We start from the raw sequence: 27,897 nt of genomic DNA on the forward strand, positions 1-27,897 counted from the left end.
CTGATTTGCATTTCCCTAGTGACTAATGCTGTTGAACATGTTTTCATGCTTTTGTTGGCCATTAAAGTATTTTCTTTGGTAAACTTCTTCCATTCTTTTGCCCATTTTAAATTGGTTTATTAGTCTTATCACTAAGTTATGAGTTCTTTACATATTCTGAATACAAGTTCTTTATCAGGTATGTGATTTGCAAATCTTTTTTCCCTAAGATAGTCTTTTTTTTTTCTTTTTAAAGTGTTTAAGAGATACAAACTTCAAAGTGAAAGTTCCTTGTGATACACTAACAGGCCAATCATGATTCACTCTGTTTCAAAATATTATGTAAGTACTTTTAAAAAGCAACTTTTAACTTTTATTTTAGAATACTTGGAAAATGTAGATAAGCACAAAATAGGATGGTAAAATTCCAGAGATAATCTTCGGTAACATTTTTTTGCTTACAGCCTTTCGGTTCTTTCTGTGAACATACCTTTATTTAAAGAATAAAAATGGGACTATTTAAATATTGTAAACTCATCGTTCCAGCACTTGGCTGGTAAGCAAGTTTTACCTCGGAATGATATAAGTAGAAAATTTCTTTTTTTTTTTTTTTTTTTTGTCTTTTGTCTTTTGTTGTTGTTGTTGTTGCTATTTCTTGGGCCGCTCCTGCGGCATATGGAGGTTCCCAGGCTAGGGGTTGAATCGGAGCTGTAGCTACCGGCCTACGCCAGAGCCACAGCAACGTGGGATCCGAGCCGCGTCTGCAACCTACACCACAGCTCACGGCAACGCCGGATCGTTAACCCACTGAGCAAGGGCAGGGACCGAACCCGCAACCTCATGGTTCCTAGTCGGATTCGTTAACCACTGCGCCACGACGGGAACTCCTGCAGAAAATTTCTTAAAAGAATAGCTGGTTATGCCTAGTGTGTGACAGAGGACCGGGGCAGCATCTTCTCTCTAGGCTAAGGAACGGCTAGGTATTGGAATTAGTGCCAAGGAAGAGTGTTTCCCAAGAGGGCACATGGAAGGGCCCCTCTCAGAGCACCATGTGGGAGACACTGCCCCAAACAGTCCCCATTCTGCAGGGGGCCCGGGTGTTTCTGTCCCTCAAAGCCTGACTGCCTCTTCCGGCGGCGCGGGTCGGAGGCCTCCCCTCTCGCCGCCCACCTTTGGTCCTGGACCTCCTGTACCCCCACTGCCAGGGGCAGCGCTCAGCACTGCTCGACCCAGCGCCGCGGACAGTCCTCCAACTCCACTCGTCCTCAGTCGCTTGTGGGCGGCCCCACCCGCGTCAGGGGCAGCCCTGGGCTCGGCCCTGCGGCCAATCCGAGGATCTCCTCCGCTCGGTGAGGACACTGTCCTTTCCTCCCACCTCATGATCTGCTCGACGTGAAACGGCCCGAGCGGTATTTCACTGGCTGCAGCGGTCTCTTTGTCCGTGCACAGGTTCAGGTGGAGACCCCCTGGCCCGGACGGCACCGTGAGCCCGTCGCAGACCCAGCCTCCCGCCTGGGTCCAGGCCGGCTGCGCCATTCGAGGGCCGCTGTCCTGGCCCCGAGGTTCCGCGCCTCCATACCGGGAGCGCAAAGAGGGGATAAGGCACCAAGACCCCAGAACCTCCACTGCCCCACAGGAAGCACCGCGGCCCCAAGGTGGGCTCGCCGCAGGGGCGGGGGCGGCGCATCCGGGTGAGCGCGCGGCGCCCCCGCCTCCCCCGCGCAGCCGCACGGGCCACCGCCGCCGCCGCGAGCACGCCGCGCGCGGGGAGGACCGCGCCCAAGCGGCCAGCGCGGGCGGCCCTGCGGCCCTGGCCCGCCGGGCTGAGGGGACCCGGAGCGCGCGGCAGCGGCGGAGGCGGTGGCGGCGGGATGCAGGGCGGCCCGGAGTAGCGCGCCGAGCCCGCGAGGCCCGGCGCGGAGGCGGGGGCGGGCGCAGCGGAGGCGGGGCCCGCGCCGGGCCCGCCCGCCCGCCGGGGGAGCCGCCGGCAGTGGCCGAGGAGGCGGCGCGGCGGACGGCGGCCCGAGAGTAGCGCCCGCGCTGCGGCCCGCGGGACCGCGCCGCGACCGCCCGGGCCGGCCCCGAGGAGCGCCCGCCGCCGCCGCGCGCGGACCGAGGTAAGTGTCCGCCCGCGTCCGGGTCGTCCCGGAGTCACGGCCGCTTGCGCGGGGCCGGCGGAGGAGGAGGGGGAGGCCGGGCCGCGTCCGCGTCTCCCGTCCCTTTGTGGCCGGGGCGCGGGCGCGCCGGGCGCGGGGTCCGGGTCGGGGACTCGGGTGTTGCTGGACACGCGGCGTCTCTGGTTGGCAACTGCGGCGAGCAGCGAGTTTCCGTCCTAGTTTGACATTGACTTAGAACCGTTTTTCTTTAGAAGACGGAAGTTTGTTTTATTGACCAAAAATACAGCTAAATATGGCTCCTGGGTTCGGCCCGGCCGTGTGGTACTTGGAGCCGCGGTGCTAGGCTGACCCCCGCTCGGCCGGCGCGACGGGGGAGGGGAGGACACGCGGGCGGCCCGGGGCGGGGGCTTCCTGGCCCACTACCCGCGAAGAGCACTCGGCCCCGAATTAGCAAGTGTCCGTGGATGGGAAGTAGCGGGCTTTAGGTAATGTGGCAGCCCTTCCTGGAAGAATGAATGAATGAAATGTCATTTACTCATACATAATCAATACAATGCCCATTTAAAGATTTGCCAGGAATTGTGATGATTTGCAATGTCATTGCCTTTCTTACCTGGTCAGCCTTGCTAAGTGAAGGTCCCCCTTCCCCAGAACTTATGACCTTGGCCTCATTCACAGAGCCACTAAACTAAGCAACCCTTCAACCCAAGGCTCTTGGCATTTTCTGGCAAGTGTGGGGAATGGGCAGAATAGTTTTTGTGATTGTGAACTCTTTCTGGGGGTCGGAGAATGTTACCTTATGCTTAATACACTGATCTATAATAATTCTTGTCAAGAACCCTGAGAGGCCGAGGAGGGGTGTAGGGGGGTATCTTGTCCTCATTTTACAGATGAAGATGTTGAGGCCCTAAGAAGTTATAACTTTCCAAGTCACATGCTAAGCTGCAGAGCTGGGACTCAAACTTCAGTTTTATTGATCCAATACTCTTTACATCACATCTGTGTCCAGACCTGGATTGTCCATTATGGTAGCTGCTAGCCACATGTGGCTATTTAAATTAAAATTAAATTTTTGAAAATTCACTAGTCACATTACAAGTGTTTAGTAGCTCAGTGTGACCAGTGGTTGCTATTGAGCAACACTTATCTGGGCCATCTATCCATTTGTTTATTCAGTGAATACTTATTGAGTGTCATCTGTGTATGAGGCAGTTTTAAGTCGTGGGGATGCTGTGATGAATAAGAGAGGCAAAATATCCTTGGCTTTATGGAGCTTGCCTTTTACATGATAGTGTGAGGGACGTTTCCGTGGTGCCTTGCTGATTCAAAGTGTGGTTTGTGAACCAGCAGCAGCGTCCCTGTCATCTCAGAGTTTGGAAGAAATGCAGAATCTCAGGGCCCAAACCACGTCAACTGAATGAGTATCTGTTAAAGTGATTTAACAGGTGGCAGGTGATAGATTTCAGATCTCAGGTGATTGGTTTTCAGTTTAGGAGTTGAAGATTAAGACGCCAGCTTAGGAATTGCTGCTGTGGCACAATGGGATTGATGGTGTCTTGGGAGCACTGGGATGCAGGTTTGATCCCTGGCCCAGCACTGTGGGTTAAGGATCCATCGTTGCTGCAATTTCACCTTAGCTGCAAGCTGCGGCTTGGAAGTGATTCCTGGCTGGGGAACTCCATATATCGCAAGGCTGCCAAACACACACACACACACACACACACACACACACACACACACCAGCTTAGAAAGCCTTGGGAACACTCGTCGTTTACACAAATACTTGTTAGATGTCTGGCTTCTCCAGTGGAGTGTAAGCTTTATAAGAGCACATACTGTGTCTTCCTTTTCCAGCCATGTATCCCCAAAGACTTCACAGTGCCTGATGAGCAGTAGGCACTCAATAAATGCTTGTTGAGTATATTAATGAACCTGTTCAGAAGTCAAAACTAGTTAATCAAGCAGTTGCATGCAGTGTAATTTTCAGGGCATCAAGTAAGAGCATGGGACCAGAATCAAAATGATGGTAGACATATATGTAGCTTTTCAGTTCTAAACTTCAGCTACCCTGGCCTGAGTTTTATTTCCTGGCTCACTTGCATGCTCTATCTCTTTCACTTTTTTTTTTTTTTTTTTTTGGTCTTTTTTTAGGGCTGAACCCTCAGCATATGGAGGTTCCCAGGCTAGGGGTCCAGTCGGAGCTGTAGCTGCCGGCCTGCGCCACAGCCACTTCAACATGGGATCCTTAACCCATTGAGCAAGGCCAGGGATTGAACCTGAGTCCTCATGGATGCTAGTCAGGTTCGTTAACTGCTGAGCCATGACGGGAACTCCATCTTTCACTTATTAATAATATAAAATAATGTTTATAAATTTAAATCTTAGTCATATGTTAGTGCCATATACATACATATATGTATGTGTGTTTACACTGTATTCTAGACTTTATTTGAATTTCACCAGTTTTTCCATTGATACTCTCTTTCTGTTTCAGGATCCAGTCTAGGGTACCGTATTGTACCGCATTGCATTTAGTCGTCATGTCTCCTTAAGTCTTTGATCTATGTCACTTTCTCAGTTTTCCTAATTTTGAGTACCTTTGTTGGCCTTGAGGAGTACTGTCTTGGCTGTCTTTAGTGGACAGCTTTCCATAGACCAGATAGAATCATCCGGTTCTGGGAAAAGGCTCTCCTATTCAGAAAAGTAAGGCCATGACAGGAATAGCTATCTCTGCTTGTATTTGTTTATGTAATATATATATATATATATATATATATATATATATACACATCTATTATGCTTCTGTAACAACTTCCAACTGTAGTACTTTGTTTTCAGTAACAGATTCTTGGGATACAGTTCTTAATTGGTTGAGATTCAGAAGAGTGTTACAAAATTACAAATGTGAACCACTGTTTTAGAATATACTGAGTTTTTATTCTTATGATGGGTTAAGAGCTGGGCTGAGGTGGAGGAGCAAGGAAAAAGGAGAGATTAGCTAGAAGAGGTAGTGGATCAAAGAGGGACCAAAGTGAATGGAGAGACACATAATGCAGGAAAGAAGGAAAGAAGTAACTGCATAGAAGAGAACTTGGAGTGAATACTTACTCTTAGTTTCAGTTAATATTTTATTGAGCCCTTACTGCGTGTGAGACCCAGTGCTTGCTGTTGAAGATAACGGGGGTGGGACAGCATTAGATGAACATCTGGATAGGTACATGATAAGTACAACATGTGATGGGTGCTATAATATAGAAAAGGTGAAAGATGCTGGTAAATATGTGGGGGGAGTTGCTGCTTTTGATTGGCTGGGTTGGTGAGGAAGTCTTCTCTTAGAAAGTCTCACTTGAACCCCACTCTCTGGCTTTTGGAGACCTTCCATTGTTACCCCCACACTGCTTATCCCACCTTTTTGTTATTTCACAACACAAAACACATGCCCCTTTCTCCATAGGCAATGTGCTTATTTTTAACTCCCCATCTTTTCACAGCTACTGGCCTATGCCAGAGCCACAACAACACGGGATCCAAGCCGTGTCTTAGACCTACACCACAGCTCACAGTAACATCAGATCCTTAACCCACTGAGCGAGACCAGGGATCGAACCCGAATCCTCATGGATCTTAGTTGGGTTCGTTAACGCTGAGCCACAGTGGGAACTCCTCTCTTCATTTATTTGGATCTTTGCTTTCTTTCATCAACACTGTCGTTTTATCATACAAGTCTATGCTTCATTAGATTTTGTTGGATTTTTGTTAGATTTACACATAAGTATTTGTATTTTGAGTAATTGAAAGTGCTTAAATTTTGGTGTCTGTGTTCATTGCTAGTATGGAGAAATTCTTATTTTCTTATGTTTACCTTGTATCCTATGGTTTTGCTGAACCCATTTATTAGTTCTAGAAGTTTTTCTGTAGATTCCTTGAGACTTTCTAAATAGACAACTCTGTCATGTCTACATAGGGACAATTTTATTTCTTCCTTTTCAATCTTCATGCCATTTCTTTCCTCTTTTTTTTGCACTAAAACTTCCAGTACCATATTTAATAAGAATAGTAAGAGAGGACATCTTTGCCTTGTTCTTGATCTTAGGGACAAAGCATTCAGTCTTTCACTCTGTTTTGGGTCAGCCTCAACCATTGCTAGTGTTGCTATTGGCTCAAAATGACCAGAAGCAGTCACCTCGTCCTGTGGTGAGCCCCCACATAGACATTTCCCCTTTTGGAGTCACCATCGTGTCTGGATTGGCCCTTGTGGTTCTAACTGTGATTGCAAGACATACCTCAGCAACAACCATGAGAGAACTTTGAAAAGGTTTATAATGTACAGGTCCTGGAGGAGGGTACATGCCTGAGGCCACACAGTGAGGTGGTGGGGCAGACAGTGCAGACCTTGGTTTCTCCTCTTATGGGGATTGAGGGTGAGGATGAGGTGCCTGGGGTTTCATGGGTTCACTATTGACGAATGGAAAACATCAGAGCAGGAATTAGGGCATAGGAAGGGAAAAGCAAGCTGTCAAGTGGTCAGTTATCTAATCTCTTAGAGTTCTCTTAAAGAAAAAAAAGGGGAACTTCATGGATGGGGCAGCCTGGCTAACTATCTAGTTGCGTAGCCTGTAATGTGTAGATTCAAGATTGAAGTGGAAGCCTGGGCAATTAAAATTTTAATGTCAGGCATTTACATTGTACAATCAAAAAAGCTAATTATCAGGCACTTATAGTACACACTATTAAGGATAGTGTTAATTGTAGGGTTTTTTTTGGTAGGTGTTCTTCATCAAGTTGAGAAAGTTCCCCTTTAATATTTGAGAGATTTTGTTATGAATGGGTGTTGAATTTTGTCAGGTACTTTCTGTGCATTGATTTTATGGTCATGTGATTTTTGTTCTTTAGTCTATTGATTTGATAGATTATTTTGACTTTTTTTTTTTTTTTTTTTTTTTTTTTTTTTTTTTTTTTTGGTTTTTAGGGCTGCACATGGGGCATGTGGAAGTTTCCAGGCTAGGTGTCAAATCAGAGCTTTAGCCGCTTGTCTATGCCACAGCAACAGCAATGCCAGATCCGAGCCGCATCTGCAACCTGCACCACAGCTCATGGCAATGCTGGATCCCCAACCCACTGAGTGAGGCCAGGGATGGAACCCAAGTCCTCATGGATGCTAGTCGGATTAGTTTCTGCTGAACCATGATGGGAACTCCCTGATTGATTTTTTAATTGAGCCAGCCTTGCCTTCCTGGAATAAACCCTACTTGGTCTTGGTGTATTATCCCTTTTATATTCTGAGTTCTGTTTACTAATGTTTTGGTAAGACTTTTTGTGTTTATGTTCATGGGGGTATTTGGCACTATAAATTTTCCTCTAAGCACTGTTTTAGGTGTGTCTCACAAATTTTATGTTGTGTTTTTATTTTCACTCAGTTCAATGTGTACTTTTATTTTTCTCGAGACTTCTTCGACCTGAAGATTATTGAGAAGTGTGTTGTTTAGTTTCCATGTGTTTGGAGAATTTCCTATTAACTTTCTGTTTTTGGTTTCTACTTTGATTCTCTTGTCGTTGGAGAACACACTCTCTGTTTCAGTTCTTTTAAATTTGCTTAGGCTTGTTTTATGACTCAAAATATGGTCCGTCCTGATGCATGTTCTGTGGACACTTAACTAAGATGTGTTTTCTGCTCTTGAGTGGAGTGTTTTATAAATGTTTCATAAATTTCAATCATATCTGTTGGTTGATGGTGTTGTTGAGTTCTATACTGTAGCTTATTTTCTGTTTAGATGTTCTATCAACTCTTGAGAGAGCGGTGTTGAAATCTCCAGCTGTATTTGTGGATTTGTCTGATCTTCTTTTAGGTTTTATCAGTTTTTAGCTCTACGTGTTTTGCAGCTCTCGTGCATACACATTTAGGGTTGCTGTGTTTTCTTGCAGAAGTGACCATTTCTGTCATTACATAATGTCTTTCTCTGTCTTTAGTAATTCTTTTTGCTCTGAATTCTACTTTACTGATATTAACATAGCCACTACTTTTCTTTTTCCTTCGATTGCTTTCCTTTAATTGTTTGGATGATAATATCCTTTTCCATTCTTTTACTTTCAACCTGGCTAAACTGTTAGGTTTGAACTAAGTGTCTTATAGACAGCATACAGTTGGGTCATTTTTTTTTTTTTATTGATTCTGTCAATTTCTATCTTTTTCCTGACACATTTAGACCATTTACATTGAATGTAATTACTGATTTGTTAGAGCTTAAGTCTCCCATTTTATTTTTTGTTTATTCTGTTTTTTTTTTTTTCTCTGTATGTTCTCTCTCCCCTCAACTTCTTGTGAGTTACTTGAGTATTTTTTTAGAATTCCATTTTGATTTATCTATACTGTTTCTTTCTTTCTTTCTTTTTTTTTTTTTTTGTCTTTTTGCCTTTTCTAGGGCCACTCCCGCGGCATATGGAGGTTCCCAGGCTAGGGGTCTAATCAGAGCTGTAGCTGCCAGCCTACACCAGAGCCACAGCAACTCGTGATCCCAGCCTCATCTGCAACCTACACTACAGGTCACAGCAGTGCCAGATCCTTAACCCACTGAGCAAGGCCAGGGATCAAACCCGCAACCTCATGGTTCCTAGTCGGATTTGTTAACCACTGAGCCTTGACGGGAACTCCTATCTATGCTGTTTCTGAGTGTATTTCCTTGTACTGGTTTTTTAAAATTAAAAATATTTTTACTGGTTGACCTAGCTAATCATTGTCTACTGGTGTCATCATTTTACCTGTTCAGTGAACTATAGAAATCTTACTTCTCTATACATCTCTTTACCGTCCCTCATTTTAATACAATTGTATATACTTCTAAAGGCATTTAGAAGTACACTAGATGCTGTATTATGGTTTTTGCTCTCACAAACGTAAATGAGAAAACTCAAGGGGAGAAGGAAAGCCTATTTACATGTATTTTTACTTAGTATATTTTCTCTTGATATCTCAAGATTTCTTCCCTTGTCATTTCTTTTTTGATTTAAGAACTTCCTTTAGCCATTCTTTAGGGTTTGTCTGCTAGTGACACATTTTCTTAGTTTTTCTTCCTTTAAGAATGTCTTGATTTGCTCTTCATTCCTGAAGGATATTTTCTTTGGGTATAGGATTCTGTTGATCTTTTCTTTCAGCACTTGAAAAATGTTGTACCATGTACCTCTGACCTCCATGGTTTCTGTCGGGAGTTCCTTGTCTGAATAAATAGTTTTTCCTCTGTAGTTAAGGTGTCATTTTTCTCTCATTGGCCTCAGGATTTTTTTTTTTTAATTTTTAGTTTTAAGAAGTTTAATTGTGATACACATTGGTTTGGATTTCTTTGAATTTATTCTGTTAGCATTCACTCACCTTCTTGAATCTGTAGGTTTATGTCTCTTGCCAAATTTGGAACATTTTCACCATTATTTCTTTGAGTGCTTTTCAGTCCACTCTTGTCTTTTTTCAAGACTCTGATAACTTGAATGTCAGATCTTTTATGATCCCACAGGTTACTAAGACTATCATTTCTTCTTTAGTTTATTTCTTTTTGTTGTTCAGACAGTAATTTCTGTTTCTCTGTTTTCCAGTTTGTCACTTCCATTCTGCTATTGAATTCATCCACTTAGTTCTTTATTTCAGTATTTTTCAGCTCTTAAATTGTCTATTTTGTGCTTCTTTATATGTTTTGTTCCTTTGTTGAGGTCGGTTATTTATTTATTTTTATTTTTTCTTTTCTAGGACCACGCCTGTGGCATATGGAGGTTCCCAGGCTGGGGGTTGAATTGGAGCTACAGCTGCTGGCGTACACCACAGCCACAGCAATGCCAGATCTGAGCTGCTTATGGCAACGCTGGATCCTTATGAAGTAGCTTATGGCAACACTGGATCCTTAAGCCACTGAGTGAGGCTAGGGATCAAACCCACATCCTAGTCAGGTTCTTAACCCGCTCAGCCACAGTGGGAACTCCTGTTTTATTTATTTTTAATTTAACTTTCAAACATGCTTGAAATTATTTGTTGAAGAATATCTGTCATAGCTGCGTTAGAATCATCCTCAGATAATTCTCTGTCATTTTACTGTTGGTGTCTACTGATGTCTTTTTCATTTAATTTGGGGCTGTCCTGTTTTTTGGTATGGTGAGTGATTTTTTTTTTAATTAAAACATGGACATTTTTATATCATGCTGTGCAATTCTGGATCGTATTTAAGCCTCTGTTTTAGCTGGCTTCTTCCGACACCACTCCAGCAGGGAGAGGGGGTAGCATGTGGTGGTGCCTTGTTATTGCTAGGAGGAATTAGAATTTTAGGCTCCCCACTTGGCCTCTCTTGACCCAAGTGGAGTGTTTTGTTACTGCCGGGTGGTTACTGCCAGGAAGTTCGGGATTCTCAGAGTGTGGAAGGTGCCTTGTTACCAGCTGACATGGATGAAAGCCTGGGCTCCCTACTTGGCCTTCTTAGCATCACTCTAGTGTGGAGGGAGTTGGGGTGCCTTGTTACAGCCTGGTGACTATATGGAAGTCTGAGCTACGTACCTGATCTTTGCTGGCCTAGGTGGGCCACAGTTTTTTTCTGTGGTGTTTGGAGTAGAGTGACTTTTTTTCATCAGCGTTTATTGTCCTGCTAGAATGTCCTTTTCCTGTTCCTTTAGCTAGAGAGAGCAGGCTTTTGTTGGGACTTTCTTTTTTTTTGTCTGCCTGTTGACATTTCCAGTTTGCCAGTTCCTTCAGTTCCAAGTCTGGGATATATGCGGCAGAAATAAGACTCAGGGTAGTCACCATTGTGTTGTTCCTCAGGGCCTGAGGCCTTGCCAGTCTGCCTTCTTTGCCCTATATTTAAAAGTCTTGTGTTTGTTTTATATGTGATATCCAGAATTTTTAGTTGAAGTTAGCAGAAAGAATAGGGAAAAGTACATCTACCCCATCTTCCTGGGAGCACATGTCCCAAAGGACCAGTTTTTAACATTTTTTCTTTGTTATAGCCTGATTCTTAACTCACATATGTAAAAAGTGAATTGTAAGAAGAATGAAATTAAAGGCCTGCAGTATATGCCTTCCAGTTTTTTATCATTAGATTCAGTAGATGTACAGTCCTGTCACATTGCTGTCAAAGTTTCTAAGTGCTAACTCTCAGTCTCTGTACTTGCTTCTCACGGGGTAGTTAAGGGCAGTTTGCTGTCTGGGGACCACACTTTGACTAGCACTGCCTAGGGTATTACTGTTAGATTTTTTTTGACATTAGAAGTTAGTGATTAGCCATTCAGTGTCACTTCTCCTCTGCTGTTTTCCTTGTGTTTTTGTAGGCAGGTCCTCAGTGTGTCCCTTTTAGTCCTTAAGGAGAAGGAATGTTTTAGGGCAGCCGTAGCAGTAATGACGTGAGTTCAGAATGCATCTCTGATTTTAGATGACTTATTTGTCTTTAATTTTTAGAGTTCTCACAAAATATTATATGAGTTATAGAATTAATTCTCTGAGTGTTTATAAGAATCCTTTACAATCATGGTAATTTATAACTTCTAATGTTATGTAGAGAATAGGATTGTTTTTAGTTCTGTAAACATGTCTAAGTATAGGAGTTCCCTTGTGGCACAGCGGGTTAAGGATCCAGCATTGTCATTGCAGTGGTTTGGGTCACTGCTGTGGCATGGGTTTGATCCCTGGCCTGGGAACTTCCACATGCTGTGGGTGTGGCCAAAGAAAAAGATGTGACTAAGTATAGGTTTCTGGTATGTAATCTTTTGGTGGACAACCTCAGCTATGGGACAAACACTAAAGGATACTAGATAAAGCCCTCTAGGGAGCCTTGAGGTGAATTAGAAGACGGTTCCTTCGGTTTAGATGCTGAGGTTTTTGCTAGATTTTTGTGTCTTTGGGAGTTACATTTTCCTTCTCACAAAAAAATTTTTTTATGAGTATTAGTTATAAAAAGGAGTAAAATTTGCATTGTTTTGGTAAAGTTACATGCTAAGTTATTGGATTGTTTTTGAAAATCGTACATTACATTTTATAATTCATTGTTTCTCTTAAGGTTAAAGAGTGAGTGAAATTTTCTGGGAATGTTGTAACTCATTTTTTCATCTCTAGGGATTAGTGAGTTATCAATAAACACTTTCCTAATATTTACAAGTCCCTGTGCGTGGCAGGAACTGTAGACGGTCAGAGCAGCATGGTCATAGTGCTGAGGCCTCACCGCCTCAGAAGTCCATATTCTGTTCACAGTCAGGCTGCAGAATTTGTTTTAATTATATTAAGTGGTTCCATGCAAAATGAACACTTCTTGATGAGATTGGACTGTTATGGGGGAGCGGCCATGAGTAACTTTTACCGCGAATTAAGGGCATAAGAGAACTAAAACAGCTTTGCCATTTGATATGGAGAATGGTGGTAAGATGGTTTTCTGATCTGAAACTTGGGAGAGGAATGAGAAAATAGAGGGAAGAGGAGGATGGTTCATTGTAGACTAGGAGTCTCTGAACAGGGCTGGAAATCCTATGATGAGCAACCTCTGGAGCATTATAGGGCGTGAGCTGTAAGGACATTCCTGGAGAGAAAGGGGCTTTGTGGTAGAAGCTTTTGACTGGAAGTGCCTTTGGTTTAGCGGAAGGGGTGCAATACTGGCAGCTTATCAGCTGATGTTTATCAGCAGGTGTTGTGGGCTTTTACCTTATAAGGAGACATTTGAGGAGTATTAGGGGAACAGCAGATTGGTTCAGATAGGTGGGATGTAGACTCTTGACACACAACGCAAATAAGACACAATGTGTGTAGCATTGAGCAGTGCCAGGCACTATTCTGAGTGACCTACTTATATTCATTTAATCTTTATAAAAGCCTTGGAGGTAAATACTCTTTATCATTGTCCCCATTGTACAGATGAAGGAACTGTAGCCCAGGGAAATTATGTGCTGAAGCTGGAATCTGCACCTGTCCCTGTGTCTGTGCATTTAACAAGTCAGTCTGGCTCCAGAATTCATGGTCCTAACCACTAAACTAGATTGCCTGTTAGGATAATATGGACAGGACCGATAGGAGCTTTGAGTACCAGCCAGAAGAATATGGACATTATTTGGAAGACATTAGGGAGCCACTGAAGGGTTTTGATGGGACTGTTGATGGACACCAGAATGAAATGTTGGTATACGTGTAGGTGGGTGATTTTTATTTTAAAAGATTGGAGGTAGGAAATGAGGCTAATGCGCTAGTCTGGTTGGCCATATATACAGGTCAATTATATCGGTGCATTTTTATTTAAAGATTTTTTTTTTTTTTCCTGAACCATTTCAGAGTCACTTGTGGAGATGACACTTTTATTTCTAAGTCCTTTGGGAGTGAGAATGTCTTCTGTAGACCTTTCTTTTTCTTTTCTTTTTTTTTTTTTTTTTTTGTCTTTTTGCCATTTCTTGGGCTGCTCCCGTGGCATATGGAGGTTCCCAGGCTAGGGGTCTAATCGGAGCTGTAGCCACCGGCCTATGTCAGAGCCACAGCAATGCGGGCTCCAAGCTGCGTCTGCAACCCACACCATAGCTTATGGCAACGCCGGATCTTTAACCCACTGAGCAAGGCCAGGGATTGAACCCGCAACCTCATGGTTCCTAGTCAGATTTGTTAACCACTGCGCGCGACAGGAACTCCTTAAAATTTAAAAAAATTATTTATTATCATCTTTGGCCTATGAAGCTCCAAAGCCAGGGATCAGATCCCAGCCGCAGTTGCGACTCAAGCCACAGCTGCAGCGATGCTGGATCCTTAACCCCCTTTGCCGGTTAGGGATCAAACCCATGTCCTAGGGCTTCCAAAATGCTTCCTATTCCTTTGTGCTACAGCCTGAGCTCTTATAGGTGCATTTTAAGAGATGAAATCAGATGTTCTTGTCAGTGGGTGAAGGAAAGAAGTAAGTCATTTGACTTTTAAGAGACTGTCACCATTAACAGAAATGGAAAAAAACAGCAGAGTTTATGTGGGGATAGTTAATGACTGTGTCTTGACATGACGTGTCCAGTTGCAGGTGCCACTGAGGGGACTCCAGGTAAGACTATCCTGCAGGTACCCTAATTGTGGAGCTTGTTCTTGAGGTCAGGTCTGAAGGTACAGATGAACATGATCGGTATGGAGATGATGCAGATAAGGAGCAGTAGAGAGGGGCTGCTTACATACAGGGCTGCAGAGAATGAAAGTCTTTTACATTGTCCATGAGCAAATATTTATTGAGTGTCAGCTGTGTAGGTACTGTGAATACAAAGTGAACAAAATAGACATGGTTCCTGTGCTTGTTGATCATACAGTCTAATGGGGCAGACAAAAGTAGAGACAATTAAGTGAATAATGGAAGTTTTCAGAACAAAGAATAATGGGGAAATGACATTTCAGCTGAGACCCAGAGGTCAAAAAAGATTTCAGTACAGAGGGTGGGGGCAAGAGGATTCCAGGTAAAAAGATGATATGTGCAGAGGCTCATTCTGTTTAAGGAGCCAAAAGATCAGTGGGGCTGAAGGGCCATTGGCACAGCGGAGAGTGAGTGAGATGAAGGGAGAGAAATCAGTGTAGGGTGAGTGATGCAAGCCCTTAATCCCAGTGCTTTGGGGAGGTTTTGAGCCAGGGAGAGCTCTGTTTGAGATTTTAGACAGATCACCTGCTGTGGTGTGGCAAATGGATCTGCAGGTAGGAGGATGGGCAGAAGAGAGGCATGGGGACCTTACAGGGAGCCTGCACTAAAATGGGGTGGAGGGGGGGGAGGCAGTGGGGAGTTCCTGTTGTGGCTCAGTGGGTTAAGAACCCTACATAGTGTCCGTGAAGATGCAGGTTCGATCCCTGGCCTTGCTCAGTGGGTTAAGGATCTGGCATTGCTGCCAGCTGTGGCATAGGTCGCAGATGTGGCTCAGATCTGGTGTTGCTGTGACTGTGGCGTAGGCTGGCAGCTGTAGCTCTGATTCGACCCCTAGCCTGGGAACTTCCATATGCCACAGGTGTGGCCCTAAAAAGCAAAATAAATAGATAAAATATGGGCAGTGGTTCTGCACGAGGCCAAGAACAGCTCTACTGTCTCTCAGCTGGCTGCTCCGGCTCTCTCTGGTCTTCCTCTTAGTGCCTCCTTTTTCCTCTTTCACATCATGTGTCGTATTGATGCTCAGTCCATCCATCTGTGTTCCTTTTAGACTGTGACTTCTTTAGGCAAAGACAGAGATCTTTGCATTCTGGCTTCTTCCCAGCTGAGCAGTGAGCAGTAAATGTTGACTAATCAGCGTGCTGACCTTCAGGCGTGCAAGGCTTCAGTCAAGTTTAGACTCTTTCTCCCTGTTGTTTTTCCCCTGAGAAAAGCTGCAGGACCTGGGTTGGTGGGTGTCAGTGGTACAGGAGAGAAGTATGCTGACTGTGGGCCTGTGTGGCATCCAGAGGTGCTCTCAGGTGCCTGCTCTTGGAACATGAGCAGAATTAGAGAACACAGGTGGGAGAGCCGAGGAGGAGGCCCTGTGAGGGTGACAGGCACTGATGGCCAGTGCTGTTGAGCAGGCAGGGCTGTGTAAAGCTTTCTGTGCAGTTTCAGCAGACATCCTGTTATAGGGGGATGGAGTGAGTGAGTGGTGAAAAGTGGTGACAGCAGGTGGAGACTGGCCCCTGAGGAAGTGGAGAGGAGGAAGGAGGGTGGAGCTGGGCTGGGGGCAGTTGAGGGCATTGTCCTTTAAGCTAGGAGGGAGCAGAACATGTGAGAGCAAGAAGTGGGGTGCAGGAGGGCCAGCATGGGTGTTGAGAGGGCAGAAGCCCCCCTGGAAGGGGCGGCATGCTCTCTGCTCACCGGCAGAGGATCTAGGTTCCTGGAGAAGCCAGAACTCCTGATTTTTAAGTGAAAAGTCCTGATTTTAAAGTTGGCAATTTACCCCCCCCCCCCCACCTCAGAGCATATGGTGTTCCCAGGCCAGGGATCAGGGATCAGATCTGAGCTGCACTTGCGACCTAAGCCACAGCTGCAGCAACGGCAGATCCTTAGCCCAATCTCAGGGAGGAGATTGATCCTGGTGTCCCAGCACTCCCAAGATGCTGCCTTTCCTATTGGGCCAGAGGGGGGAACTCCATGGCAATTCACTTTCTAAGAATCTTGTTTTTTGGGGAAGGGAGAGTTGAAACCCTCATTTCCAACAGTTCCCTCAGGAGGAAGGGCTGGTGGAGGTGGTGTGTAAGAGTCAGGAGAAAAGGGCTTCCAAGGCTGTGGGGAGGGCTGCAGGCATGGGAGCACATGGAGAGAGAGCACTGGCCTGGAGGTGGGGCTCCCAGAGGGGAGCAGAGGGCATGTCCTGGGAGAGTGAAGTGGAAGGGGCTGGCTCAGCTGCTTGGGTGGGGTTATGGTGGATCCCACCAGCCTGGTGTCAGAGCTTTCTTTGTAGTGTTAGCCTCCTGGAAGTTTAGGCAGAAAAAAGCAATGGGACTTGTATGGGGTTAGGACTGAAAGGCTGAAAGGTCCAGTAAAGGTGAGGGATTTTCTGTGTGTCAGGAGGGCGTAGTTACAAAGGCCATGTGGCTCTTAGGTTGGTTGCTGAGCACATGGAAGGTGAGATGGGGAAGAGGAAGTGGCATAGAAATCAGTGGAGAAGAGCAGCTTTGGCGGGCGAGGAATGTGTGCATCAGATGGTCTGGAGACCTTGGTTGGCTGTGGTTTGGGTCTGGCTTTGCTTTGGCTGAAGTATCAGTATAAGGTGTTGATAGGCAGGTTGGCATTGGGCACTGGGACAGAAGACAGGTCACCATGATCGCGGCCCTTGAAGACAAGTGTTAGAAGGCAGCCTCAGTGTTGCAGCAGATAGAGAATTGGGGGGCAGGGGTTGGAAGTGGGAAAGAAGGTGGTGAATCTAGTGCTGACACCAAACCATTGGGGCAGGTGAGGTGGTGTCTTGAAGATCAGTCTCAGAATATAACAATATGTTTTTTTGTGGGCATGGGGGTGGGAGGGCACTAAACAAAGCAGCAGATTTGGACTAATCCACAGTGCAGACTTAACTATTATAATATGCAGTTGCAGTATTATGGAAAATGTCTTATGTAGGATACTCTCATATATAATAAAAAATACCAGAATATGTCCGAAGATTGGGACTTTGCCATTAGGGCAGACAAGGTGAGGGTCTACCCGAGACTCACTTTACCCACACCCACAGAGATGCTCGATTGCCAGCCCTGATTTACTCTGCTCTCATTTATTTACTAGTACCTCCCAGACTTGTGAGAAGTGGCAGTGACCAACCTGGTCATGCCATCATGTGAGCACCTTGCAGCATCACATTCTGAGGAATCAGGAGCTGGACAGAGGTCTTCAGGGTTCCCTTTCCTTTTAAACTTTCAGCAGTAGAGGACTCTTGGTTTGTTTCGTGCAGACTGTAGTCTTATGGCAACCAAGCTGCCACCTGTCCACTTGCCACCCTCCAAACAAACTAAACCATTTTGTAAAGAGCGATTACTAGTTTAGGGATGTTTTCTTCTCTCCATCTGATGTCCACATGTTTCTGCATAAAAATATTGTGAGAGTAAGTAAACAAGGAAATTTTCTAAAATTATCATTAGGTTTTGGGATTTTTTTTTAATAGAAGAAATTAACGTTTACATGATAAAATATCCTGACAGTACCAAAAGTTATACAGTGAAAAGTAATTCTTCCACCCCAGTATTTTTTTTTTTTTAATTTACAAATGGAAGTCATAGGTATTTCTGGGGCAGATGAAAGTTGTGTTAATTTTCTTTTTTTGTAAATTGGGATATCATGAAGGGACATAATAATTAAGCTGGGGGAAGAAACCACCAGTTGGATGTGATTTTCTGGTAGGCATTTTTTAAAAGTTTGGGATATATTTTGAGAAATGGAAGAAGGTAGGAATGTGTATTCTGTGTTTTTATTTTTAAGGGCCGCACCTGCGGCATATGGAGTTCCCAGGCTAGGGGTCGAATCAGAGCTGCAGCTGCAGGCCTAGCCACAGCCATAGCAATGCCAGATCTGAGCCATGTCTGTGATCTGCAACACAGCTCATGGCAACACGGGATCCTTCACCCACTGAGCAAGGCCAAGGCTCGAACCTGCATCATCATGGATGCCAGTCAGATTCATTTCCACTGATCCACGATGGGAACTCCAGGAATGCGTATTTTGGAGAGAGGGTGCTGTGGAGACCAGGTGAAGCAGGAGAGCTTTAGGGGAGAACTTAGGACACTGGGTGTTAGATACAGAAGTTAGGGTAGATTATGTCAGAGAAGAAAGAAGCATGAAGTCGTTTAGCATGGGTTTATCTGAGCCGTGAAGTGGAAAAACTTTTCTCTAGAGACTCAAAATGGGAGTTAAAAACAGTAACTAGATTCAGACTGGGCAGGAAGGTGAAAATAGGAAGACAAGTCAAAGTTGATTGGGGTCTAGTGACATAGACTAGCGTAGTAAAAATAGAATTCCAGGAAAAAAATTATTGAGGACTTTAACCCTGAACCAAGCCAGCCGAATAATTTATACTGTTCTCTCACCTCTGAATAATCTCTGCCCTTACATACTACTGAGTTATAATGGAGTTTCATTATGAACACGAACCTTTTATATGCTACACTGTGCTAAACTAGGGAAAAAAGGATTTCCACCAGAGAGAGAAAGAGGGGGAAGGTCTCCCCCTTTGTATTTTTGTATAGGTAGCAGCAGTGAACTTAAGGCATATGGTTATGAAGTCTCAGCAAGATTATACAAAGCAGGGAGGGGTAATTCTCCAAAAGGAAATTAGTATGGATGCTAGGCAGCTAAAAAGAAATGTCTCCTTTTCACTCTCAAAAAAGTTTCATGATTTTTAAAGAGAACCCTAATATACTGTTGGTGAGAATGTAAACTGGTGCAGCCACTCTGGAAAACAGTATGGGGATTCCTCAAAGATTTAAGAATGGAACTAACATAACATCCAGCAGTACCCACTTCCAGGTATTTATCCAAAGAATACCAAACCACTAATCTGAAAAGATATATGCACCCCTGTATTCATCACAGCATTATTTACAATTGCCAAGATACGAAAATAACTGAAGTGCCCATCAATAGATGAATGAATAAAGATGTGGTATATATACACAATGTTAAAGGTGAAATCTTGCCATTTGCAATAATGTGGATGGACCTTAAGGATATTGTGCTAAGTGAAATAAATCAGAGGAAGACTAAATACCATATGATTTCACTCATATGTGGAATCTAAAAAACAAACAAACAGGAACCCAAAATAAATTAAACCAAACCAAACGTGTTGATACAGAGAACAGAGTAGTGGCTTCCAGAGGGGAAGAGGCAGAGGGAAGGAGAAATGAATAAAGGGTATCAACAGTTTGGTGACAAGTGGAATCTAAATTTTTGGTAGTGACCACCCTTGTAGGGTATATAGAAGTAGAAACATAATGTACATATGTAATTAATATAATGTTACCAACTAATGCTACCTCAATTAAAAGAATTTCATAGTTCTTCACATTGTGGTACTTTACTTGTGTAAGACAAATGGTAGCTAGAAATTATTAAGTGCTTTGCTCAGTACAGTTTATACTGTGTCTGATTTCATCCCTTTACATGCTGCATCTTTAATCATCACAGCAATCTTGTGAGTAATCACTTGTGTAAACTTACCCAGTAATAGGTGTGAGAACCAGGCGCAGATTCAGGTGGTGTGTGCTGCACTGCCTCTGTGCTGTTTAAAAAATTATCATGAATTAGTTAATGCTTTTAAATAAAATTGGATTTTATTAATTTTAATGGATGTGCATATTTTTAAATGGTAGTACCATGTATCCCTCTCTTTCTCTCTCTCTCTCTCTCTCTCGTGCGTGCGTACACGCACACGCACACACACACATACATTATGTAATTTATTCAGAAATGTTAGTGAGGCAGTTCCTCACTTTCCCAAGGCTTCTTGGCCGTAACTGAGGAATCACTGGCTCTCCTTGTATTGATGTGCGGTTCTCTCCTGATCGTGGCATTTCTTCTCCCCACTGTGTGACAGTCAGTAGTGGTCCTGAGTAATCTAAGGCAGTCACTGTAGCGTGCCCCCCCCCCCCCCCCAGGGATAGATTCAGAAATAGGCATGTTACCATTCTAGGCTGAGGAAAGTTTGCAGAAGCTTCTGGGGAAGACTTTTTTCTTTGTCCAAGACATGGGTAAGAGGCAATCTTGTCAAATCCAACAAGGAAACCTGCCCTAGAGGGTGGCTGAGGGAATTGCAAAGGGATGGAGCTAGGTTAAGCCAACCCTAAATTCCACCCTACCCCTGAAATAACACTTCTGTGAGCCAGTGAATTTTCCTCACGTTTAAGCAGTTTGAGGTGTGATTTCTGTTCACTTGGCTAGTGATATCTCAGCAGATGTCATAATGCAGAATTGCAATTGGAACAGATTCCTTCTGCTGGATGTTCAAAGTAAAATTATCAAGATTCTGTTAAATAGGCTAGTACCCTAGCCTAGCAAGGTAGAAATTGCATGAATTAGAGTCAGAGGACCTGGGTTGTAATTTCTACTTTGCCACTAGCTACATATATCACATACCTAAATTTCCCTGTCAGCAATAACAGGGAGGTTGCCCTGAATAAGCTGTAATGTACTTTTCATCTCATATCCTCTTAATATTGGAACCCATGAAAAATGTCTTGTTAAACTTAATTAGGAATTAAGGAGATGTTTTTTGAAAAACAGAGAGCCATCTCAGGTTTTTATTATAATGTAGTAGCCCCAAGGTACTCTGTTTCTTCAACTTCTCTGTAAGTAGCCCTGATAAAATTATTTGAACAGAGGTTTAAAAATTGCATTCCCTGCCCCTATCGCCATGGGCTTAAAACCAGCACTTTAAATAAACGGTTATGATTCTTCAGATTGTTCATCATCTGTTTCTTTAACATTTTACTGTGGAAACTTTCAAATATATATAGCAGTGGAATAGTATAGTAAATCCCTGTATATTCATCTTATTCATCTTCTCACCTCAGTAATTATCAATATTTTGAATTTTTTTTAATTTGTGCCTTTTTTGCTTTTTAGGGCCACACCCAAGGCATATGGAGGTTCCCAGGCCAGGGGTTGAATTGGAACTACAGCTGCCGGCCTACACCACAACAACGCCAGATCTGAGCTGCGCCTGTGATCTGTACCACAGCTCACGGTAATGCCTGATCCTTAACCCACTGATCAAGGCCAAGGATTGAACCCACAACCTCATGGTTCCTAATTGTATTCACTTCCACTGCTCCACAGCAGGAACTCCAATATTTTGACAGTTTTGAAACCCATAGCTCTTAAGTGCTTATAGTTGGCTCTTCTAGCAGAGACTTTTTTCTCCAGCTAAACTTTGGAGCTAAATTAGGTCTCCTTAACTTTAAGGTTTCAGTTGTCTGCATATATTTATTTAATGCTGTAGTTTTTAGATCAAAAAAGTTATAATGGAGTTCCCATGCGAGCCTGGCTAGTATCCTGGGGATGCTGGTTCAATCCCTGGCTTCCTTCAGTGAGTTAAAGGATCTGGCTGTGTGGTGTGGCGATGGTCACAGGTGTGGCTCAGATCCTGTGTTGCTGTGGCTTTGGTGTAGGCCGGCAGCTGCAGCTCCAATTCAACCCCTAGCCTGGGAACTTCCATATGCTGTAGGTGTGGGTATTAAAAAAAAAAAAAAAAAAAAAAAAAAAGATCATAACATTGTGAAAAGAAGTCTTTATATTAGCCATTGTGCCCAAACAATTATGAATATTTAAGCATTTATATTTGTATGTGTCACTTTAGATGAGTTAGGCTATATTAACATACAACCTCCAAATTTCAGTGGCTTGTCTACTGGTTGGCTATGGACTCCACTCTGGGACCCAGGCTGAGAGAGCAGTTAACGTTTTGAACGTTGCCAGCACTGCCACAGAGGGAAAGAGAGCTGGGCAAATTGTGCACTGTCTCTTAAAGCTTTTTGGTGTCATTTTTACTCACATATCAAGGGCTAAAGCAAGTCATATGGCTATCCCCTGATTTAAGGAGGATAAAATTGCAAACCTACCGTGTGTCTACCAGGAGAATCAGAAATATTTGGTGGATAGCACTAATGATTATCACAGCATCATGACAAATATAAAATCTCTTCTGGGTTTTAACTTTATATGTAACAGCTAGGACTTCAAAACTTGTTTACCCTCCTGAAAGAAGTATAGGTTATGATAGTAAAATTAACCTTATTGTTTTCTTAGCTCTTATTTATTTTGTCTTTTATTTTACTTAAAAATTTATTTTTTATTTTTTACTTTTTTTAGTCTTTTAGGGCCTCATGCACAGCATGTGGAAGTTCCCAGGCTAGGGGTCCAGTTGGAGCTATAGCCACCAGCCTACACCAGAGACACAGCAACGCGGGCTCTGAGTTGTGTCTGCGACCTACACCACAGCTCACAGCAGTGCTGGATCCTTAACCCACTGAGCGAGGCCCGGGATGGGACCCCAGCTTTCATGGGTACTAGTAAGCCAAGAGGGGAACTCTTCAACTTTTTTTTAATTCGGTGAATTACATTTATAGTTGTACAACCATCATCACAATGTGTTTCCAACTTTTAAAGCAGTGTGTGTGTGTGCGCGCGTGCACACACGCGCGTAAAAAGTAGCATCTTGGATTTGAATTCTGACTTGGGTAAAATCCCAGGTCAGTCTCTTGGAATGTTTCAAGTGGGGTTCAAAATTCTAAATGAGATTTCTTTGTTTCTTTTGCTTTTGGAGGCTGGGATTTAAACAGATTCTGACTATTCTAGATGAGTTATGTCAGTCATAGTACTGGCCACATTTATATCAACTTCTGGAGGAAACTATGACCCCCACAGTCCCTGCTCAAAGGTGCTCTCAGTTGGTCATAATTTTATATCCCTCAGAAATACGCACCAGACCAGGGCAAGGCATTCAGGCCAGTAGCAGCTACTGTACTATGACCTGGCTTGAAAAGATAAGTGAGGCCGGAGAATTTAACTTCTAAGACTGAGACAGAGGCTCTGAGCCTAGTACGAAGCCTTGAGAAAGTAGAAAAGTCATGACTATTCATAGGCAGTATGAGGAAGTGATGGTGGGAGGAAAGGGGCAGAACAAACAGTTGATTGTTTGGGCATGAGAAGAGAAGGAAGCTAGCTCCTGGGGTGCTGTGTCATGTGCTCCTGCTAATTCCAGCTGCCAGGTGCCTTTGCGTTTCTGCTTCCCTCTTTGAGGCCCAGCTCTGTGGTCACTTCTGCCCTGCTTGGCTTGGGGTTCCTGGGTTTATTGCATGTTCTGTGGGATAGGATTAGTTATGAGTACTGGTTCCAGAGACCCAGGGCATGGGTAGCTGAAGCAGGAAAAATCTACTTCTCTCTCATGTCTAAATCAGGGGGTTCACAGCTCATGGCTGATGTGGCAGCACCATGGTTCTCTGGGATCTTGGTGGTTCTAGCTCTCTCTTCTACTCTCCAGGGTCTTCATCCTTGTCACAGGATGGAGGAAGAGTAGAAGAGGAGGCACACGCCAGTCCTTTTTAGATACCTCTAAAAGTGTACACAGGCTTTTTTCATATCAACTAGACCTTCACTGCAAGGGAGACTGGGAAATGTATCCTTATTCTAGCTCTCCATGTGCCTTGAAGAAATTGGGGGCTCTGTAACTTCAGAAGGAGGCAGGAACATTGGACACCTCACAGTCTGCTTTGTGTATCTTGAAAGTAAACTCTGTTTCTTGAGGCTGTCTCTGTGCCTTGGTATGAAAGGCATCTGAGTCACCTCTCAGAATGTCCTTCTTTCATTGCATGCCTACTTGTACCTGAGTTTCTGCTCCACCTGTGTTTCAGCTAAACTAAACAAAGGTTCAGCCATACTAAACAAATGAGCAAAGATATACTTGTCCATTTTAAAATGTCCTTTTGTTAGTGTCCATTGTACACTTCAAGTACAGTCCTGGGTATTGAGAAGACACAAAAATGAAATATGTGATCTAAGTAAATAGTGACACTGTTGTGTGATCGATGCATAGTGAAGATCCTCCTTGAAGATGTAAAGTATACCTCCTAGGATGGCAGAAAAAGGTTGTGGCTGCATCCTCCTCCTCTTTTCTTCAGGACACAGGAGATGAAGGCCCACACCGTGGCCCTAACTAAGCACTAGCCATGGTAGGAGCACTGTCAGTCCGAAGTCAGATATTCTTTCCTGTAAGAACTTACCAGTTCTTCCTTATCAGTGGACAGAGTAAAAGCTATCCAAAAGCAAATCCCTAAATTGCCACAGTAAAGAGCAATATATATATATACACAGCATGTAATACGCATATGAATATATATGCACAGTGCTTTATGTCATATAACATTTTTCTCATTATAAACCCTAGTTATCCAGAAATCCAGTTACCTAATTTTCTCAAAAGTAAGATTTCTTTTGGACATTTTTTCATGATAATCTTTGCTTGTTGACTAACTTGCCAGTGGTATTTTGCTACTTTAAATCTCATCCTCATTTACTTTTTAAAATTTATTTTTGCCATACTCATGGCATGTGAAAGTTCCTATGCCAGGGGTCAAATCCGCATCACAGTGGTGACCTGAGCCACAGAATGACAATGCCAGGTCCTTAACCCACTGAGCCACCAGGGAACTCCTTGTTTTCGTTTACTTTTTCTCTGCATCGGTCTGTAGAAAATTGATCTTTGATTGGCATTAGTGGGCTTTAGGGAATATCCGTATGGTAATCTTAGGTTGAAATGGAATTTTTATGAAAGATAATTCAGGTCAGTTAAGGTGCTGTCAGCTTGTGAGAATGTAGGGGATAACATGAAATTAATAAAGCATTGCTCCTATGACCTATCTTGGGATGTGGAAATTGCTGTTTTTCATACTTCTTTGAATGGTGTTTTAGATTATTTTACCTGGAGCTCATTGCTACCAGTGAGGTTCTTCTCTTTTTGCTCTGTTAGATTATGTGTTATGAGCTGAAAACACTGCTGTACATCACAGTTGATTTAGATTAATTATAGCTCAGAATTTTGTTTCAGTTCTTGACTCCATAGATACTATTGAAACCGTCTTTTTTTTTTTTTTTTTTTCTGTAAGAGAATTATTTTTTTAAATGGAAGGTGGGAAAGACAGATATGGTCAGAAGCATTTGGGAGAGAGTAGTAACTAGGAGATAAAGTGAATTAATTTTTTTTTTTGCCATTTCTTGGGCCGCTCCCGCGGCTTATGGAGGTTCCCAGGCTAGGGGTTCAGTCGGAGCTGTAGCCACTGGCGGACGCCAGAGCCATAGCAACGTGGGATCCGAGCCGCGTCTGCAGCCTACACCACAGCTCACGGCAACGCCGGATCCTTAACCCACTGAGCAAGGCCAAGGATCGAACCCGCAACCTCACGCTTCCTAGTCGGATTCGTTAACCACTGCACCACGACGGGAACTCCGAATTAATTTTTCTTATATCGATTATAATCAACTGCTTTCTCTTTGCTTAGTGTTAATACCTTTAGATTCTGTCTTTGAAGGCATACATTGTAATAATAACATCTCAAATATTTTTATATTTAAAAATGACATGAATCCCTAGCATTTGAATTATCTTCAGTGTACATGCGATTCTTTTTTTTTTTTTTTTTTAAACTTCCACACCCACAGCCTATGGAAGTTCCTGAGCCAGGGATTGAATTTGAGTCACAGCTGTGACAATGCCATCCTTTAACCCACTATGCTGGGATCAAACCCTTGCCTCCACAGAAACCCAAGCCACTGCAGTCAGATTCTTAACCCACTGTGCTCCAGCAGAAACTCCAACATACGATTCTTTTTGTTAGAGGTAGAAAATTGTTCTGAAAGGCATTATTCTGAATCCGGTGGAACATAGATCACTTCAGTTTTTTGGTTTTTGTTTTTAAATCTTCATTGTGCCTGGAAACATGGAGGAGTACTTTCATGGAATCACGGAGTGTTAGCATTTCAAGGAATAGGATAGGGGGGTCCTATGTGACCGCATAGGTCACAGATCCATGAAACCTGCCCTGCAAGGAAATCGTAGAGGTCATTGAGTACAAACCCCTCCTTTCATAGAGTGGAATTTATATGCAACTAGATACTGATAAATTATTATTGTATAACAAGGCTAAAATCTCAATCTTAAACAATGAGTGCTTCTGAAGGTTTTGTTTATTATTTTTGCTGCCTTTAAATCTGTAGGTATATTTAGTCACTGTAATTTAAAACTACTATCAGTTATTTCCAGTAGTCATAAAAATAATGGCATGGGGTGGTTGAAGTAAATAAACCCAAAGAATTTTATCCTACATTGTTTCCTAGTTCTTTAGCCAGCCAAGCTTCTTTCTTCTTTGTCAGTTTCTATCCTGCTGCAAAATTTATTAGCTTAGATTTAAATTTCTTTATTCTTCTGTAAATTCTCTGAGGGTTCTAATGGACCTTGAAAGAACTCACAGAAAGGGGAATGAGGACAAGCAAACGGCCTTTATACGCCGTAGATCATGAGCCCTTTACAACTTTGGGTGGTGCCCCTGTCAAGTGTGGTGGATATTCTCTTGCTGTAGGACACGTGGAAAAATAGACAGTGTGTGTTTGTTACTGAAAATTTGCTGTACACACCATGTCACTATAGTTTTTTATGTTTAATTTTATTAGCTAGTAATCTAATAATTTTTGTTTTTGTACAATCACTTTAATTATGACTGCTGATAGAATAAATGGAGCCTCTGGCTCTTTGCATGATTCATGGTCAGGTCATTTTAAAACTTAGATGTGGATCTTCTGCTAGCTACTTTTTGGGGGCATTTTTGTATCTTGTGTCATTAGCTTACCCAGTTTTGTATGGTGTTTTAATAAAACACACAGACAATATAATACAAATTAGATCTGCTCTTCTGACATTGTAGAATACATTGGATAGTCCACTGAAGGGAACTACTGAAAAAGTTTATGAGCAAACTGTTCATGGCACAGGAAAATGAAGAACATCATGGGGTTAAGGGAGTTTGTAATGCAAGCCACTGCCATGAGGCCGAGTTGCCTCTCATCTCACATAACAGAATTAGCTCAGTTGTTGAGAAACAATAAGCACTAACACCCTTCTAAATGGAATAGTTTGGGGGTCATCTTTAACTCCTTTGATTGCTATTGCGCAATTGCTGGCTAGAATGCTGAATCCACTTAACTCTCAGCTTTTGCTGACTTCTACTAGTCTGCTGTCTACCAAGGAGGCTTTGCTTCTCTTAAATGCTGACCTTAGCTTCTCTTAAATGCTGCTTCTCTTAAATGCTTATCCACCACACCGTGATGTGGATACCGGCTACCTATTGCACCATCAGTGTAGGAAGAGAATAGGGGATAAGCCAGTTTGAGAATGTTTCCCTTTACAAAATGGGTATGAAATTTATAAAGTGCGTTAGAGATGAAATTCAGTTCAGTAACCTGATGAGTCTTTATGGAGTATGTGTGATGTATAAGGCCCAGTGTTAGACTCAGTGGGTGATAGAAGGATAAGGTGTAATTCCTACTATAGTTAAAGACAAGTGTTAAAAATAGAATAAAAATTGTGATTTAGTGATTCAGTTATTTGTCTGATAATTATTAAACACCTACTGCTATGAATCAGACACTGCACTGTGAATTCAAAAATGCCTTCCAGGGCCCACAGTCTAGGGGTCTTGGCATACAGAAATACACCTGGGTGATGACGTCAGTGGAGCTGTGTAGAAGGGGAGGTCAGAGAGGGTGAGGAGCGGTTTTTTGGGTCCCAGCAGTCTGTTAGCTGATACAGTCCTGGATCCTGGGAATACAAAACCTCTGCCTGGGAGTTCCCGTTGTGGCAC

General features: G+C 43.3%; 1 protein-coding gene across 2 annotated transcripts in view; it reads left to right on the forward strand.

The window, feature by feature from the left end:
• GALNT1 (polypeptide N-acetylgalactosaminyltransferase 1) overlaps nt 1-27,897 on the forward strand; it is a 198,006-nt gene that overhangs the window by 59,354 nt on the left and 110,755 nt on the right. The window contains exon 1 of one of the 2 annotated variants that reach the window (XM_021096270.1): nt 2,071-2,096. The exons of the other annotated variant lie outside the window; for it this stretch is intronic. The gene's annotated coding sequence lies outside the window, so the exon portion shown is untranslated. Of the gene's footprint in view, nt 1-2,070; nt 2,097-27,897 lie in introns of those variants that run through there. 2 annotated transcript variants of the gene reach the window in all.

This window comes from Sus scrofa, chromosome 6, assembly GCF_000003025.6.
Source record: "Sus scrofa isolate TJ Tabasco breed Duroc chromosome 6, Sscrofa11.1, whole genome shotgun sequence".
NCBI lineage: Eukaryota > Metazoa > Chordata > Mammalia > Artiodactyla > Suidae > Sus > Sus scrofa.